An 18,535-nucleotide genomic window follows, 5' to 3' on the forward strand; every position below is an offset into this window, starting at 1 on the left:
GGTACCCACTGTGGAAAGCACATACCTAGCTAAATGGCAGGGTCCATTTGAGATTAGGGAAAAAGTGAATGAGGTTAATTACAAAGTATACCAGCCGGGAAAGAGAAAACCCGAACCAATCTACCATGTTAACTTAATCAAACCCTGGAAAGATAGGTTGTCTCTGTCAGCGGAGCCTTGCCCTTCGGTGTCTTCATCTCGGTTGCTTCCCGCAGTAAAGGTGTCAGAGACATTATCAGCTGACCAGAACAATCAGGTTAAAGAATTTCTCATCCAAAATAGGGAGATATTTTCAGAGCTGCCTGGCCGAACGACCATAATAAAACATGACATTGTCACAGAACCAGGGGTCAGGGTTCATTTAAAGCCATATAGGATTCCTGAAGCTCAGCGAGAAGCTGTTACTAAAGAAGTTAAAACCATGTTAGAACTTGGAGTCATAGAGGAATCTAACAGTGAGTGGTCCAGTCCCATAGTTCTCATCCCGAAGCCCGACGGTAGCATACGCTTCTGTAATGACTTTCGTAAGTTAAATGAGGTGTCCAAGTTTGACGCGTACCCCATGCCCCGTGTGGATGAGCTTATAGAAAGGCTGGGAACAGCCAGGTTTCTCACCACGTTGGACCTGACCAAAGGTTACTGGCAAATACCTTTATCTGATAGCGCAAAAGAAAAAACAGCCTTTTCGGTTCCGGAGGGGCTGTACCAGTATAAGATGTTACCCTTTGGGTTGCATGGGGCTCCAGCAACCTTTCAACGGGCGATGGATAAAATTTTGAGGCCCCATAGAAAATATGCAGCTGCCTATTTGGATGATGTGGTAATTCACAGTACAGACTGGGGGTCCCATTTGGTTAAAGTACAAGCAGGACTGGACTCAATCAGAGAGGCAGGATTAACTGCTAACCCAAAGAAGTGCTGCCTCGCAATGGAGGAGGTCAAATACTTGGGCTTCACCATAGGCAGAGGTCTAATTAGGCCCCAATTGAATAAAATTGATGCTATTCAAAACTGGCCTCGTCCAGTGAATAAAAAACAGGTAAGGGCTTTTTTGGGAATAACTGGGTACTATAGATGGTTTATTCCCAATTTTGCGACCACAGCGGTGCCGTTGTCAGACCTTACCAAAGGGAAGCAGTCAAATATGGTGAAATGGAACCCTGATGCAGAAAAAGCGTTCCAAGCGTTAAAAGTGGCTTTGTGTTCACAACCGGTATTGATAACACCAGATTTTTCAAAAGAATTTGTGGTACAGACAGATGCCTCAGAGGTAGGGATAGGCGCTGTGCTGTCCCAAACCAGAGATGGGGACGAACACCCTATAATTTATTTGAGTAGGAAACTCAATGAGCATGAAAAAGGTATGCCATTGTGGAAAAGGAGGCTTTGGCCATTAAGTGGGCACTAGATACCTTGAGATATTACCTCTTGGGTAGACAATTCAGACTAGTGACGGATCATGCCCCTTTAAAATGGATGTATGTAAATAGAGGCAAGAATGCTCGTGTAACTAGATGGTTTCTAGCATTGCAGGATTTTAAGTTTACTGTCGAACATAGACCGGGTACACAATTGGCCAACGCAGATGCATTGTCCCGCATCTTCTGTTTGGGGGCTACAAGTGTTCTGGCCCTTAGGTCGAAACAAGGGAGGGGGATATGTGACAAGAACACTGGGATAGTGTTTGAGGGCAAGTATGTTTGTCCCAGGTTCTTGTCTTACATGTATTAGAAAAATGAAAACTTCTAGGAATATGTTTTGTTTTGTTAGAACCTTTTCAGTTTGTTGGAAAAGCTGGGTAAGGGCCGTGAAAGAGAGATGGGGCAAGTTCCAGACATTGGGCCCAGTTCGGGTCTTTGGCCTCACAGAAGGCTAATCAGGCTTTCAGCTGTGTAACGAGTGTTATAGAGCTGCTGGCCTGATTAGGGTGTGTAGACTGCCTGGGAAGACTACAGGATCTCTGTGAGAGAAACACGCTTCCTGATACAAGTAAGCTATACAGTGTTTGCTGGAGAACTCTGTGTTTTTTTGTTTTAGTGACAGTTAGGAACATCTTGTGTTTAGTTAGTGCCGGACAGGCAAGGTATTTTCTTTTGGTGTTTGTTTTATTTTCTGTACAATAAAACTGGCTGGGGCCAGTTGTACCAGAAACTGGACTTGTGTTGTTCCTCAGCTGCGGCGTGCTGCCATATACCCCAGGAAACGGCACCTTGCACCCTTACAGTGTTACAACTTATATATATATATATATATATATATATATACAAACAAATATAGAAAACCACAGCACTCGCCACCCCAGAAGCGGGGTGCTGTGTCTGCACTCACCACTCATAGGGTGGGGTGCATGCAGCCCATGGCCACCTACCCAAATACATACAAATAGAGAATTCAGCACTCACCATAGCAAGCTTTGGTTAACTCTTATTAACCATGGTCACAGGCCTTTTCATGCACCCCTGTGTAATCTCAATTGTTCTAAACCTGTGTCAGCTGCTCCTTAGTAGTTTACCGGCTGTGTCAGGTGACTAGTATGCCTTTAAAAGCCACTAGATATGTGGCAGGCATACATTAAACTTAGTGGGCATATTTGCAGTTATATTATGTGATACAGTTGCCAGGTTTTAATTCTTAAGGCTTTGTGATAGTGTAGGACCTGCATGTAGGTGGGGTACCGTGGAGCGGTATGCAGGCTTCCGTGCATTGGTCAATTCACTAACTAAACCCCCATCATTTATTTATTGATGTTGTGAGGACAAGTGAGCTTGCTATGGTGAGTGCTGAATTCTCTATTTGTATATATATATATATATATATATATATTACACATGCATGGACATATACATACACACCCACGGAAACCCCCCTCCCTAAATCCTGCGTTTGCCCCTGATCTATCTGCCGGAAGATCGTAGATAGGAAAAAAACTGGAGAGTTATGTAAAACATACAAAACTTTAGGGAGTATAACTATTTTTGTTAAATGAACATGACCCGTAAAGGAAAGGGGAAGTTTACACAAAACTCTGCCCTGGGCTTTCATGTAATCCAGTTGGGATGTGACATTTAGGGAAATAAACTCTTTGGTATTTGAAATTATCCACCCATTGCAGTGGGTGAGGAACTGAAGGAGTGATCAGGCATGGGCCCCTTAGAGGGAGAATACACAATTTATCCCCGTTTATGGACAAGCCAGAGAAGCCACCAAAGCAATTAGTGAGATCAAAAGCTATGGGCATAGAAGTGTGGTAATCATTAAAGAAAAGCAACATATCGTTTGCGTAAAGCGCCACTTTATCTATCCTAGAACCCATTTCAAACCACCAAAATGTCACAATGGGATCATAACAGACATGGCTATAGCAAACATTGCCTGGAATAGGGGACAGCCTTGCCTAATACCTCATAATAGGAGAAAAGGAGAGGATATAAACCCATTCATCGACACACAAGCTACCGGAGCAGAGTACAAAAGCTGAACCCATTTAATGAACACATGGCCTATATGTATACAACATTTCATAGTCTCCCACAGAAAGGGCCACTTGACAGAGTCGAACTACTTAGTGGCGTCAAGGAAAGCAAATACTGAGGATGACTGAGTGACCTGAAAACGGGTGAACAAACATATGAGGTTAATAGTTAATTTACCTGGCATTTACCCAGCATTAACCCGGTCTGATCCGGATGAATAATAAACAATATCACCTGATTGAGCCCAGTTGCTGGTATTTTGGTCAAATTTTTAACATCCATGGTGAGGAAATAGAGTGATAGGATTCAGGAATTTTTTCGGATCCTCTGGTTTATGCAAACCAACAATAAGAGCCTCCAACATAGACTGTGGGAGAATGGCATTTCGAAAAAGTTGTTTATACAGTTCCAACAGACAGGGCAAATAAAAGTGAGCATGTTTGTTGTACAGCTCAAAAGGTACACCATCCGAACCTAGGGCCTGTTTTCCAGGGAAGGAGCAAAGTCCCACATCTACTTCCCCCAATGTAATTGGGAACAGTTTCTTAGCCTCAGGAGGCAAGGTTGGAAGGGGAATAGGGAATCCTCTATGCTGCATGACAATTTGGAAGTATAAAGGGTCTGATAAAAAAGAGGCAAACACCCCAGCGATATCTGGGGTCCTCCTGTGGACTTCACCTTTTTCACCAACAACTTCCACTACTGCAATATAGAGTGTCCATCCTTGGCTCCATGCGCAAGGTAGCTTTCTAGCCCGTCAGCCAGTGCGTATTGAGAATGAGCTGCAAATAGAAGTCTGAGTCTTGAATTCAACTCTTTTTGCGAGGTAAGCCAGGATAGTTTGGAGGAGTCTATGCCAGTAGACAAATAGTCCAATTCTAATCGTCTACAAGAGGGTTGTATTTACTTAGTGTCTTTGTTTCCGTCACCACCACTTAATGCTGTAATAGAGTTATAAAAAAAATGTTTATTAGAACATACATAAAGTATTGTTGCAGTATCGCTTTATTTACATTAATACAGTACATATAAGACTTACTGTAACTAGAGCAAAAATCATGATATACTGTATACAATGTGAACAACTAGACTAATATGTAGTGTTAATACAGTACATTATACACTTACCCAGTGACGGACTGGGGCTCCATTTCTGCCCAGGCACTCGTGGACGCGCGTGTGCTCATCACGGGGGGAGTGGGCGCACGTCACAGGGGGGTGTGCCATCACGATGAACGATGGCGTGCCGCGAGTCACAGGGGTGTGGACTCGTAGCATGCCCTCATTACCATGGCGACACATGCTGGGGCGCAACGCAAGTTCGGTGGCGTGGACTTGCGGCACGCCCCCATTTCCATGGAGACCATGGGGGCGACTGAACCAGAGAGCCAGAGGCTGCGCGCGGCCTTCCCGGCTCTCTGAAGCACCAGACCAGCCCACCTGCCCATATGTCAGAAGTGCCAGATAGGCAGTCCGGCCCTGCACTTACCTAATTAAAACTGGTTCACCTTGCCTCCCAGCTTTTCTTTACCATATTCTTTATTGCCTTATTATGGGAACTCCCAGGAGATTTGGTGACCAAGCAATGGATAAGAAAAGATATACGTTTGTCTGTACACTGATGTAATAGTAATGTTTGAGTTTACAAAGGATTGATTCATTTTTTCTTTCAGTTGTGCTGCATCTGTTGCTTCAACGGCTGTTATGACATGGTGTAAATGAACAATATTGTAAATTTGCTTTTTTTTTTCTCCACAAAAAATGTTCTTTTCTAAAGGCAAATTAGGTTATTTCTTGTACAACTGGAATGCCAATATGCCCTGCTTTTGTAGTTGACTAAAAGCGGGCTGGAACATTTCTGCCACCACAATTACAGTGACCTGGAATGACCCAGACATACAGAAAAGTAACACAACCAACAAATTAGTCAGTTGTGGTATTTCTGTGCATATGCTTATCAAAGACCTGATATTCCTATGACATGTCTATATGAACTGGTCACTCATACCACAGAATCTCAGTCTGACGGGTAGATGTGCTTCCTGTGCCTTCACTGCTACTGGTGCCCCCCGCCACTACAGACAAATGTGAATAAATACAACTATATGAAACATAAACACAAGGAATAAAAGAATAATTTAATGATACAATTAAACGCTCTAAGCAACTATGAATTCACACATTTCCCTTGAGGAAGTCGCTTCTAGTGATGTAATGAATTGGTAACATTCTGGTAATTCCAGGCTTCTGTCTTTGAGACATTTGTGCACCAATGGCGAGAGATTTTAAGAAGTGGTTATGAATAAATTTCACAAATTGCAAATATTTTTATGTTTACCTTTTTATTCACCATTGGGGTTTTACCTTCCCACAACTGTTCAGTGGGGGTCATTCCGACCTGGTCGCATTCAGTTTTTTTTAGCATGCTGTGACCAGGTAATCGCCGCCTACAGGGGAGGGGGTTAGGGCTGTGCAGGGCTGCAATTGGTTGCGCAGAGAGTTTGTGCAGTCCCTGCAAAACTCTGGAGTTACTCACCCGCTGCGATGATCCGGCATTGACCTGACGTCAGGAACCCTCCTCTTCAACAGCCGACCACGCTTGCATTTTTCCGGACACTCCTCAGAAACGGTGAGTTGCCGCCCAGGTCCACCTTCGTCCTGTCAATCTTCTTGCGTTCGCTGCTGCGAATGCTTTCTTCGGTTCCCTCGTTGCTGCCTGGCGATAGCCATCGCCGGGCAACAACGTTCCTGCGCAATGACGCCCGCACGCAGGCACAGTTCTGACCCTTTCACACGGCTGCAAAAAGTTGCAGCATGCGAACAGGTCGGAATGACCCACATAGTTACATATGAGATACATCTTATTGCTTCCCTGTTATATAAGGTATATAAACTAAGTTTCAAGATTACAAGGACAGTTTTGAGATTAGTCCTTAGAAAGATAACCAATACATGATACTGCAAACATGAGGATGGGGTAGTGAACTTTTAAGTGATAGCGCAAATTAGCTTTTAATTAACTTATAAACCAAATGTGGAGTGACTTTGTAACTCTGCCGCACAAGGATTTGAGGTTTTTGTGTGTTTTCCACATCATTGGCACAACATATTGATTCAGGAGGAAATCTTATGTGTGGTTGATGAGTCGAAAATTGCGAGTTGACATATTCAAGTTCATGGTGATTTATTAATCATTAAAGGTTATTCTGTGCGTTCAACGTAGAAAGCAAAGACAGCTTTTTTACAAGCAAAACAATCATTGATATCCTATGTCTGCTAGTGTTATATGCTCTGGTAGATATTGTCAATCAGGTTAAATTAGTATAAATATTTGCATTATTCCTGATGAAAAATTATAATGTATGTTCTGATAAATACAGTATATTGTGATTGCAGCACTGGGTGATCTTGATTCTGTGGAGGATATGATGGATTTTTAAAAAACAGAAAAGCTTAATTATATTTCCAGTAGGGATGAGCGGGTTCGGATTTTTGAAATCCAAACCCCACCAAATACCCCCGAACTGAGTCAGAAACTGAGTCCGGCTCGGGTTTTCCTGCCAGACTCTGTTCCCAGAACGAGGCAAAACATCATCATCCTGGTGTCGAATTCTCGCGAGATCCGGACCTTGTATATTTTACGCCTCACGCCATCTTCACTCCAGTCCTGGCGAGTGTAGCAAGAGCACGTGTCTGTGCGGGAAAGTGGCGTGGTGTGTGGGGTGGCGACCTGCTCTTTTTTTATCATTCCAGTGGTGCTGTGTTGTGCTGCATCAGTCCAGTGGTGGTGTCTTGTGCTGCATCAGTTCAGTCACAGTGGTGGTGTCCTGTGCTGCCATAAGTCCAATGGTGCTGCTGTATAAGTCCAGCCTAGTGGTGCTGTCTTGCGCTGCATCAGTCCAGTGGTGGTGTCCTGTGCTGCCATAAGTCCAGTGGTGCTGCTGTATAAGTCCAGTCCAGTGGTGCTGTCTTGTGCTGCATCAGTCCAGTGGTGGTGTGTTGTGCTGCATCAGTCCAGTGGTGGTGTCCTGTGCTGCCATAAGTCCAGTGGTGCTGCTGTATAAGTCCAATCCAGTGGTGCCGCCGTATACGTTCAGTCCAGTATTGCTGCCGTATAAGTCCAGTTCAGTGGTGCTGCCGTATAAGTCCAGTGGTCCTGCCGTATAAGTCCAGTAGTACTGCCATATAAGTCCAGCAGTACAGCCATATAAATCCAGCGGTACAGCCGTATAAGTCCAGCGGTACTGCCGCATAAGTGCAGCGGTACTGCCGTATAAGTCCAGCGGTACTGCCGTATAAGTCCAGCGGTACAGCCGTATAAGTCCAGAGGTACAGCCGTATAAGTGCATCGGTACTGCCGTATATGTCCAGCAGTACAGCCGTGTAAGTCTAGTGGTATAGCTGTATAAGTGCAGTGGTACTGCCGTATAAGTCCAGTGGTAATGCCATATAAGTCCAGTGGTAATGCCATATAAGTCCAGTGGTAATGCCATATAAGTCCAGTGATACTGCCGTATAAGTCCAGCAGTACAGCCATATAAGTCCAGCGTTACTGCCTTATAAGTGCAGCGGTACAGCCGTATAAGTCCAGTGGTACAGCCACATAAGACCAGTGGTACTGCCGTATAAGTCAAGTGGTACTGCCGTATAAGTCCATTGGTACTGCCGTATAAGTCCAGTGGTACTGCCGTATAAATCCAATGGTGCTTTCCTTTGCTGTATATTATTCACTCCAAATAAAGGGGTTAATAATATTTAATCCAAATAAGTTTTACAGGGTTTTACCTGTGTGGTGTAGGGGTACGCTCTCCTGTGCTGCATATTATTATAATAACTCTAAATAAAAGGGTTATTTTCCAAATATTTTTTACAGGCTTTGCCGTGTGTGTGTGGTTTAGGGGTATGCTCTCCTGTGCCTCATATTGTTATATATCTCCAGAAAAATAATGGAGAACAAAAATTTGGAGGATTAAACAGGGAAAGATTAAGAACCACTTCCTCCTAGTGCTGAAGCTGATGCCACTAGTCATGACATAGACGATGACATGCCATCAACGTCATCTGCCAAGGCCGATGCCCAATGTCATTGTAGAGGGCAAGTAAAATTTAAAAAGCCAAAGTTCAGTAAAATGACCCCAAAAAATAAATTTAAATCATTTGAGTAGAAACGTCAACTTGCCAATATGCCATTTACGACACGGAGTGGCAAGGAACGGCTAAGGCTCTGGCCTCTGTTCATGACTAGGGGTTCATCTTCACATGATAATGGAAGCCCTTATCCTCCCGCTACAAAAATGAAAAGAGTTAAGCTGGCAAAAGCACAGCAAAGAACTGTGTGTTCTAAGATGGTATCACAAAGCCCCAAGGAGAGTCCAAGTGTGTCGGCGGTTGCGATGCCTGACTTTCCCAACACTGGACGGGAAGAGGTGGCTCCTTCCACCATTTGCACGCCCTCTGCAAGTGCTGGAAGGAGCACCCACAGTCCAGTTTCTTATATTCAAATTAAAGATGTCACTGTTGAAATACACCAGGATGAGGATATGGGTGTAGCTGGCGCTGAGGAGGAAGTTGACGATGAGGATTCTGATGGTGATGTGGTTTGTTTAAAACAGGCACAGGGGGAGACAGTTGTTGTCCGTGGGATGAATAAGCCCATCGTCATGCCTGAGCAGAAGACCAAAAAATCCACATCTGGACAACTACTGTCTTGCCATATGTACCTTATGTAAAGGTGTAATAAGTAGGGGTAAGGACGTTAACCACCTAGGAACATCCTCCCTTATACGTCACCTGCAGCGCGTTCATAAAAAGTCACTGTCAAGTTCAGAAAATTTTGGCTTAGACTGTAAGCAGTCCTGGGACACCTAAATCCCTTTGTCCTGTTGTATCCAAGCGCCTGCAAACCAAACCAGCAACTTCCTCCTCATCAATTTCCTCCTCAATCAGGATCGGAAGTAGTCCTGCAGGCCATGTCACTGGCATGACTGACTCCTCTCCTATCCGGGATTCCTCCGGAGGATCCTGCATTGCTACGCCTACTGCTTCCGCTACTGTTGTTGCTGCTGGGAGTCGTTCATCATCCTGGAGAGGAAGTTTGAACACCACTACTTCTTTCACTAAGCAATTGATTGTCCAACAGTCCTTTGCAAGGATTATGAAGTACGACAGCAGTCATCCTGTTGCAAAGCGGATAACTGAGGCCTTGACAGCTATGTTGGTGTTAGATGTGCGTCCGGTTTCCGCCATTAGTTCAGTGGGATTTAGACAATTGATGGAGGTAGTGTGTCCCCGGTAACAAATCCCGTCTAGATTCCACTTCACTAGGCAGGTGATACTGTGTACAAAGACATCAGAAAAAGTGTCCACTTAACCACGGACATGTTGACAAGTGGAACAGGGCAGACTAAGGACTATATGACTGTGACAGCCCACTGGGTAGATGTATTGCCTTGCGCAGCAACAATAGCAGCGGCATCAGTAGCAGCATCTCAGAAATGGCAGCTTGTTCCAAGGCAGGCTATGTTGTGTATCACTGGTTTCAGTAAGAGGCACACCGCCGACAACCTCTTAGAGAAACTGAGGGAAATCATCATCCAATGGCTTACCCCACTTAGACTCTCCTGGGGATTTCCAGAAGAAATAACATTATGTAGAAGATTGACATACAGTACTGTAATATTACTCTATAAATCTGTAGTGTAACAATACTGCTCTATTGAACAGCTTTACAAACTTAGGGGGGTATCCTATTTGGCGTGATAACCCGTTTTCATGCAAAAACACAGACTTTTACAGCGAATTGCGAAAAATAAAACCTATCCAATTAGCCGTGAAAAGTTTTCACCCAATAATTGTACTGCAAATTTTACTTCACCTACTCTGAGTAGGTGAAAAGTTGGGGAAAATCCCTATTTTAAAGTAAAAATGTCTGATTTTGGTTCAGAACCCCAGAGACACCCTCCCTAATGACTATTTAGGCACTTAGACATTTTTTATTATTTTTAATTGGCCAATAATGACATGTCAGTTTTGGGGTGAAAAAAAGTGCAAAGTGAAGGAATTTAGGGTTCAAGGTATAGGATAGGTATATGTGGGTGCTTTATAAGTTGGACAAGTGTTTTTAGGCTTGCAGGTTGGAGTAGTAGCTCTGTTTACACTTTTCTTTTGAAGTCCCGTAAAATAATACAAATATACATTTATACCCATTTTTACTGTATGTACCCTGAACTCAATTGGAGCACTTATTTTGCTGAAAAAACTTGCTTTTATAATATTTATCAATTTAAAAAAAATGCATTTAACAGCTATTTGATTCAGTTTAAGTACACCAAATATATTTAATTTGACATATAACACACTTCTACACTGTTGTCCTATGTTAGTTTAGGATTTTTGGAGGTACAGGCTGATTTCCCCATTTTCACCCTGATTGTTCACTTATTTTTTTATCGCCCAAGTCCCATTTTTGCACGTTTGGAACAGGATAGGGCGAAAAACGAAAGTGCGCATACTTTTGCAGCAATTTTCACGAGATAGACACAGAAATCATGTACACGAAAAATTGCAGCGATTTCGTGATTAATTGGATTCCGCCCTTAGCATCATATTGGTGAATCATAAAATGTATGGCATAGCCATAAGATGAGATATTGTAATGTTGTAGGATACAATTAATACACACTGTTAATAACATAATATTATAAAATGTACGGTATGATGATGATGATAATAATAATAATAATAATAATAATAATCATAATTACTATATAAAGATGAATTATATCCACAAGACAGAATAGTGATTTTAAAGTATTATTTGTAAATGTGAAAGTCACATTCTCATTTAAATGTAATTAAAACAAACATAACTATATACATCACTTACCATTTAAAAATCCAATGGGAATTTCCATACTTTAATAGTCTGAACTGAGATGACTAATAATACATGCGAGTATACTGCTGCAACTTGATATACAGTAATAAAGCCATAATGCTTATGAATGCAGTGTCACAACTGAGGGCCTGAGCTGACGGGAGGCAGCCTCAGTTGTAGGGGCTGAGATGTACCGGAACCTGGGAGGTTGTATCAGACCCCTGGACATGTAAGTAACATGAATAATAACTGCCCGAAGGCGTGACCACGACAACTTGGATAAAAGTCAATGATGTTTATTATGACAACTCCGCAACACAGCAGCAGTAAAAGAAAACGTAAAAGTCAGCAAAGAATAAATACAGTTCCTGGGTACTACAGGATGGCAGGAGCCACAGGGCACTGGTAGTGTGAGATAGTTCTTATAATCTTCTAGATGGAAAGTCCTTACCAGGCCCGACTGTAGCAATGGAGATAACCCAGGATTGTGCCAGCTGGTGTTCCAGGAAAAGCTGGGTTGCTGAAGATAAAACGGCTGCTGTGGATACTGGCTGGAACCAGACTGTTGTTAGCACGGAGTGGATACTGGCTGGAACCAGTTAAATAATAAATGAACTTGGGAGCGATGAAATATGAACTGAAATGTAGAACTTGAGAGCGGAGAAATAATAATACCGGTGGAGAGTGGTAAAGTGTAGAAAGGACACCGGCCCTTTAAGAGAAGCTGTACTCTGCTGGAAGCTGAGCTGGAAGCAGGTAATGTTGTAGCTGGAAACAGATGAATCCACAATGGATTGGAGAGTCAGGCTACACCGCAGGTGGAATGCTGGTGCGGGTCTCTATGGTGGAAGTCTTGAGACAGGAGCTGGAACCTGGAAGACAATCACAGGAGAGAGACAAACAGGAACTAGGTTTGACAACCAAAGCACTGACGCCTTCCTTGCTCAGGCACAGTGTATTTATACCTGCAGCAAGGAAGGGATTGGCTAGGCAATTATGCAGATTATCAATACTGAGAACAGATTGGTGGAAATGATCAGCTGACAAAATCCAAGATGGCTGCGCCCATGCAGACACTTGGAGGGAAGTTTGGTTTGTAATCCATGTGGTAATGAAAACAGTAATGGCGGCGCCGGCCACCGGAGACAGGAGGCGCCAGGCTGACAGATGCACATCCAACCACGCGGACACAGCGGAGGCCGCGGCTGACGTAATCGCCACTCAGACACTCTGCATGCAGAAGTTCAGGGACGGCGGCGGAGGCCGCGGGAGACGCCATGCCAGGTGTAATATGGCGTTTACTGTGACAGCGTCCCAGAGTGACAGGAGAGGATACAGGAATGTACACATCAGGATAACAGATGGGATCCGGTCCTGGAGCGCTGAGCCAGCCTTAGGAGACATCTGATGGGTAAGAAATGGCGTCCAGATACCCGGATCGTGACAGCACCCCCCCCTTTAGGAGTGGCCCCAGGACACTTCTTTGGCTTTTGAGGAAACTTGGAATGGAATCTCCGGACCAAGGCAGGAGCATGGACATCAGAAGCATTGGTCCATGAACGTTCCTCAGGACCATAACCCTTTCAGTCAATAAGATATTGTAGTTGACCGTAACGGTGACGTGAGTCCAGCATCTTGGCCACTTCATACTCAACGCCTCGTTGAGTTTGGACTTTCGGAGTTGGAGGAAGTGAGGAATGAAACTGATTCAAGATCAGCGGTTTCAACAGGGAAACATGGAATGTCCTGGGTATTTTTAAGAAGGGAGGCAACTGGAGTCTGTAAGCAACAGGATTGATGACTTGTTCAATCTTGAAAGGACCGATATAGCGAGGTGCAAACTTCATACTGGGAACTCTTAACCTCAAATTCTTCGTGGATAACCATACCCGATCACCCACCTTGAGAGCAGGAACTGCTCGACGCTTCTTATCCGCAAACTTCTTGTACCTGAACGATGCCTTGAGCAGAGCTGATCGTACGCTCTTCCAGATATTGGCAAACTGATGCAAGGTGATATCCACTGCGGGAACAGAAGTTGCTGGAAGCGGTTGGAACTCAGGGACTTTAGGGTGGAATCCAAAGTTAGTGAAGAATGGTGTTGAAGCAGATGATGAATGATACTGGTTGTTATGACAGAACTCGGCCCAGGGAAGTAATTGAACCCAGTCATCTTGAGAGGAGGACACATAGATGCGGAGGAAGGCCTCCAAGTCCTGATTCACCCTCTCGGTTTGACCATTGGTCTGAGGATGGTAAGCCGTGGAAAACTTTAGCTTGACTTGGAGGACTTGACATAAACTTCGCCAGAATTTGGCTGTGAATTGAACTCCTCGATCTGAGATAATTTCTTCAGGAAGACCGTGGAGTCGGAAGATCTCTTGTATGAATACTTGAGCCAACTTGGAAGCTGACGGAAGACCGGTGAGAGGAATGAAGTGTGCCATCTTGGTGAACCGGTCAACTACCACCCAGATGGTATTGAACTTGTTGCACATGGGTAAATCTGTAATAAAATCCATCGACAAATGGGTCCAAGGTCGACGGGGAACAGATAGTGGAACCAGTTGCCCCGCAGGCGACTGGCGGGATACCTTATGTTGAGCACACTTTGGGCAAGATGCAATAAACTCCAAGACGTCCTTTTTCAGAGTTGGCCACCAATAGGACCTAGAGATAAACTCCAGGGTTTTTTGGATACCTGTATGTCCGGCAAAACGGGAAGCATGGGCCCAATGCATGAGCTTCTTCCTTAGCATCGGTTTCACAAAACTTTTCCCTGATGGGGGCGTAGAGTCCATCCCTACCGTGGAGAATGCCAACGGATTTATAATAGGATGCTTGTCTGAAGACTCTGACTCATTTTCTTGCTCCCATGAGCGGGAAAGGGCATCGGCCTTGCGATTCTGAGAGCCCGGACAGAACTGGAGTTTAAAGTCGAACCTGGAAAAGAAAAGTGCCCATCTGGCCTGACGAGGGTTGAGACATTGTGCGCCTTTCAGATATAAAAGGTTCTTGTGGTCTGTAAGTATGGTGATTGAATGAGAAGCTCCCTCCAACAGATACCTCCACTCTTCTAGAGCGAGCTTGATGGCTAGCAACTCCTGGTCGCCAATGGCATAGTTGCGCTCAGCTGGGGAGAACTTCCGGGAGAAGAAACTGCAAGGGTGTAAATGGCCATCTTTAGCCCTCTGAGATAACACCGCTCCTACTCCAACGGAGGAGGCATCCACCTCTAAGATGAAAGGAGAGTCGATGTCAGGCTGTTTCAGAACAGGCGCAGAGATGAACCTTTGTTTTAAAAGATGAAATGCTTGCATGGCTTCTTCAGACCACTTGGACGGGTTAGCACCCTTCTTAGTGAAAGCAGTAATAGGCGCCACAATGGTGGAAAAGTCTCGTATAAACTTTCGGTAATAGTTGGCGAACCCTAAGAACCTCTGGACCCCTTTGAGGGTTAAGGGTACCGGCCAATTTTGGATTGCTTGTAGTTTCTCAGGATCCATCTCTAGTCCGGAACCGGACACAATGTACCCTAGAAACGGAATGGACTTGACTTCAAAGACGCATTTTTCTAATTTGCAATAGAGATGATTGACACGGAGACGGGACAGAACCTCTTTAACCCAAAAACGATGTTCCTCTAAATCGTTGGCAAAAATGAGGATATCGTCTAGATAGACCACGACATGACGGTATAGAATGTCTCTGAAGATCTCATTGACAAAATGCTGGAAGACAGCTGGAGCATTGCTCAATCCGAAGGGCATGACGAGGTACTCATAATGTCCGTCACGGGTGTTAAAGGCGGTCTTCCACTCGTCACCCTCACGGATCCGGATGAGATTGTATGCACCTCTCAAGTCCAGCTTTGTAAAGATGGTAGCTCCGCTAACTCTGTCAAAGAGCTCAGTAATCAGGGGTAAAGGATAACGGTTCTTGATGGTAATGTCGTTCAAACCTCTGTAGTCGATGCACGGCCGCAGACCACCATCTTTCTTTTTTACAAAAAAGAAGCCTGCGCCGGCTGGAGAAGAAGAAGGTCGAATGAACCCCTTTGCTAGGTTCTCTTTAATATATTCCTCCATAGAATGCGTCTCAGGCAGAGACAACGGATAAGTTCGGCCTCGAGGTGGAACCTTCCCTGGAACGAGATCAATCGGGCAGTCCCATTCTCTATGAGGAGGAAGGATATCAGCAGAAGCTTTACTGAACACATCCGTGAAATCTTGATATGGAGGAGGTGGAACATCAGACGACCTGGGGGAGGAAGAACAGACAGGCAATACTTTAAACAAACATGTCTCAGCACAGGAGGAACCCCATGCCAGGATTTGCGTAGTCGTCCAATCAATTGTAGGATTGTGAAGACGGAGCCATGGAAGGCCCAGGACCACAGGATGTGTGGCTCTTGGAATCACTAAAAAAGAAATAAGTTCGGAATGAAGAACTCCCACTCTCAGACGAACTGGTAGAGTCCTTAAAGAAATAACTGCATCAAAAATTTTGCTGCCATCCACGGCAGTTAAAGAAATGGACGAAGGAAGTCTCTCGGTGGGTAGGGACCACCGTTTAACATAGGCTTGGGTAATAAAGTTCCCAGCTGCTCCGGAATCAAGGAGGGCAATGACGTTCCGATAACGTTGAGCAACTTGAAGCGAGACTGGGAGATTACAATCATGAGGAGATGGAGAGGAGATCATTACTCCTAGCCGGCCCTCTCCTTGGCGAGCTAGGATTTGGAGTTTCCCGGACGTTTGGGACAGGCATTAATGGTGTGAGACGGAGCTGCACAATAGAGACAGAGAGACTCGGAGAGACGTCTTCGGCGCTCAGCAGGAGTTATACGGGAACGGCCAAGTTGCATGGGCTCATCTTTAGATGGTGACAGTTGACGAGGAGGAGGAGCAGATGATTTTGGAGCAGATGATCTTCCACGCTCAGTTGCTCTCTCTCTGAAACGTAAATCAACTTTCGTGCAGAGTGAGATTAGCTCATCTAACTTAGAAGGTAAGTCTCTGGTAGCTAACTCATCTTTAATACGCTCAGATAAGCCATGCCAGAATGCAGCATACAGGGCCTCGTCGTTCCATGCCAGTTCGGATGCCAGGATCTGGAACTGTATCAGATATTGTCCTACAGTACGTGACCCCTGGCGTAAACGGAGAATCTCGGATGAAGCTGAGGTTACCCGGCCTGGCTCGTCGAAGATGCGCCTGAATGTTGACACGAAGGCAGTGTAGGAAGATAGCAGGGTGTCGGACCTCTCCCATAACGGTGATGCCCAATCAAGGGCTGAGCCACTGAGAAGAGAAATAATGTAGGCAATTTTTGTACGGTCACTGGGAAAATTGCCAGGTTGTAGCTCAAACTGAATCTCACACTGGTTGAGAAATCCCCTGCAGAATCTTGGAGATCCGTCAAATTTTGCTGGCGTTGGAAGATGAAGACGTGGAGCAGAAATGGGTAAGGTGGGTGGGGTTATAGCTGGAGTCACTGTGGTTGACGCACCAGACGCGCCTGATCCACGGAGAGTTGTCTGAATCCCATCCAGCCGAGTAGAGAGATCCTGGAGACAGCGGATGATGTGGCCCTGTGCAGCCTCCTGATGTTCTAGTCGGGCTGCCAGTTCTTGCATCGGCCTGGCCGCTTGATCCTGGTCTCCGGCTGGATTCATTAGGTCAGTGCTTACTGTCACAACTGAGGGCCTGAGCTGACGGGAGGCAGCCTCAGTTGTAGGGGCTTAGATGTACCGGAACCTGGGAGGTTGTATCAGACCCCTGGACATGTAAGTAACATGAATAATAACTGCCCGAAGGCGTGACCACGACAACTTGGATAAAAGTCAATGATGTTTATTATGACAACTCCGCAACACAGCAGCAGTAAAAGAAAACGTAAAAGTCAGCAAAGAATAAATACAGTTCCTGGGTACTACAGGATGGCAGGAGCCACAGGGCACTGGTAGTGTGAGATAGTTCTTATAATCTTCTAGATGGAAAGTCCTTACCAGGCCCGACTGTAGCAATGGAGATAACCCAGGATTGTGCCAGCTGGTGTTCCAGGAAAAGCTGGGTTGCTGAAGATAAAACGGCTGCTGTGGATACTGGCTGGAACCAGACTGTTGTTAGCACGGAGTGGATACTGGCTGGAACCAGTTAAATAATAAATGAACTTGGGAGCGATGAAATATGAACTGAAATGTAGAACTTGAGAGCGGAGAAATAATAATACCGGTGGAGAGTGGTAAAGTGTAGAAAGGACACCGGCCCTTTAAGAGAAGCTGTACTCTGCTGGAAGCTGAGCTGGAAGCAGGTAATGTTGTAGCTGGAAACAGATGAATCCACAATGGATTGGAGAGTCAGGCTACACCGCAGGTGGAATGCTGGTGTGGGTCTCTATGGTGGAAGTCTTGAGACAGGAGCTGGAACCTGGAAGACAATCACAGGAGAGAGACAAACAGGAACTAGGTTTGACAACCAAAGCACTGACGCCTTCCTTGCTCAGGCACAGTGTATTTATACCTGCAGCAAGGAAGGGATTGGCTAGGCAATTATGCAGATTATCAATACTGAGAACAGATTGGTGGAAATGATCAGCTGACAAAATCCAAGATGGCTGCGCCCATGCAGACACTTGGAGGGAAGTTTGGTTTGTAATCCATGTGGTAATGAAAACAGTAATGGCGGCGCCGGCCACCGGAGACAGGAGGCGCCAGGCTGACAGATGCACATCCAACCACGCGGACACAGCGGAGGCCGCGGCTGACGTAATCGCCACTCAGACACTCTGCATGCAGAAGTTCAGGGACGGCGGCGGAGGCCGCGGGAGACGCCATGCCAGGTGTAATATGGCGTTTACTGTGACAGCGTCCCAGAGTGACAGGAGAGGATACAGGAATGTACACATCAGGATAACAGATGGGATCCGGTCCTGGAGCGCTGAGCCAGCCTTAGGAGACATCTGATGGGTAAGAAATGGCGTCCAGATACCCGGATCGTGACATGCAGTACTGAACTGCAGTGGTAAATATGTAGATTTCTGTGCATGTACAGTACAATACACAATGTATTTCTTACACAAGAAAATGGCATCTATCTATTTAACTGTAAATGAGACCCATAATGTTAAAAAGTGGTGTCTCCTACACATACAGGACTTCATTTAGTGTTGGCCTTACATTCGG

The 18,535-nt window shown here is 45.1% G+C and overlaps 1 long non-coding RNA gene across 5 annotated transcripts in view; it reads right to left on the reverse strand.

Moving 5' to 3' along the window:
- LOC135049792 (uncharacterized) overlaps positions 1-18,535 on the reverse strand; it is a 113,860-nt gene that overhangs the window by 14,604 nt on the left and 80,721 nt on the right. For all 5 annotated transcript variants that reach the window (XR_010241475.1, XR_010241476.1, XR_010241474.1 and 2 more), the window contains exon 6: positions 3,651-4,414. This is a non-coding gene — a long non-coding RNA (uncharacterized LOC135049792). The remainder of the gene's footprint in view (positions 1-3,650; positions 4,415-18,535) is intronic.

The sequence above is a fragment of the Pseudophryne corroboree genome, chromosome 2 (assembly GCF_028390025.1).
Source record: "Pseudophryne corroboree isolate aPseCor3 chromosome 2, aPseCor3.hap2, whole genome shotgun sequence".
In the NCBI taxonomy this organism is placed as follows: Eukaryota; Metazoa; Chordata; class Amphibia; order Anura; family Myobatrachidae; genus Pseudophryne; species Pseudophryne corroboree.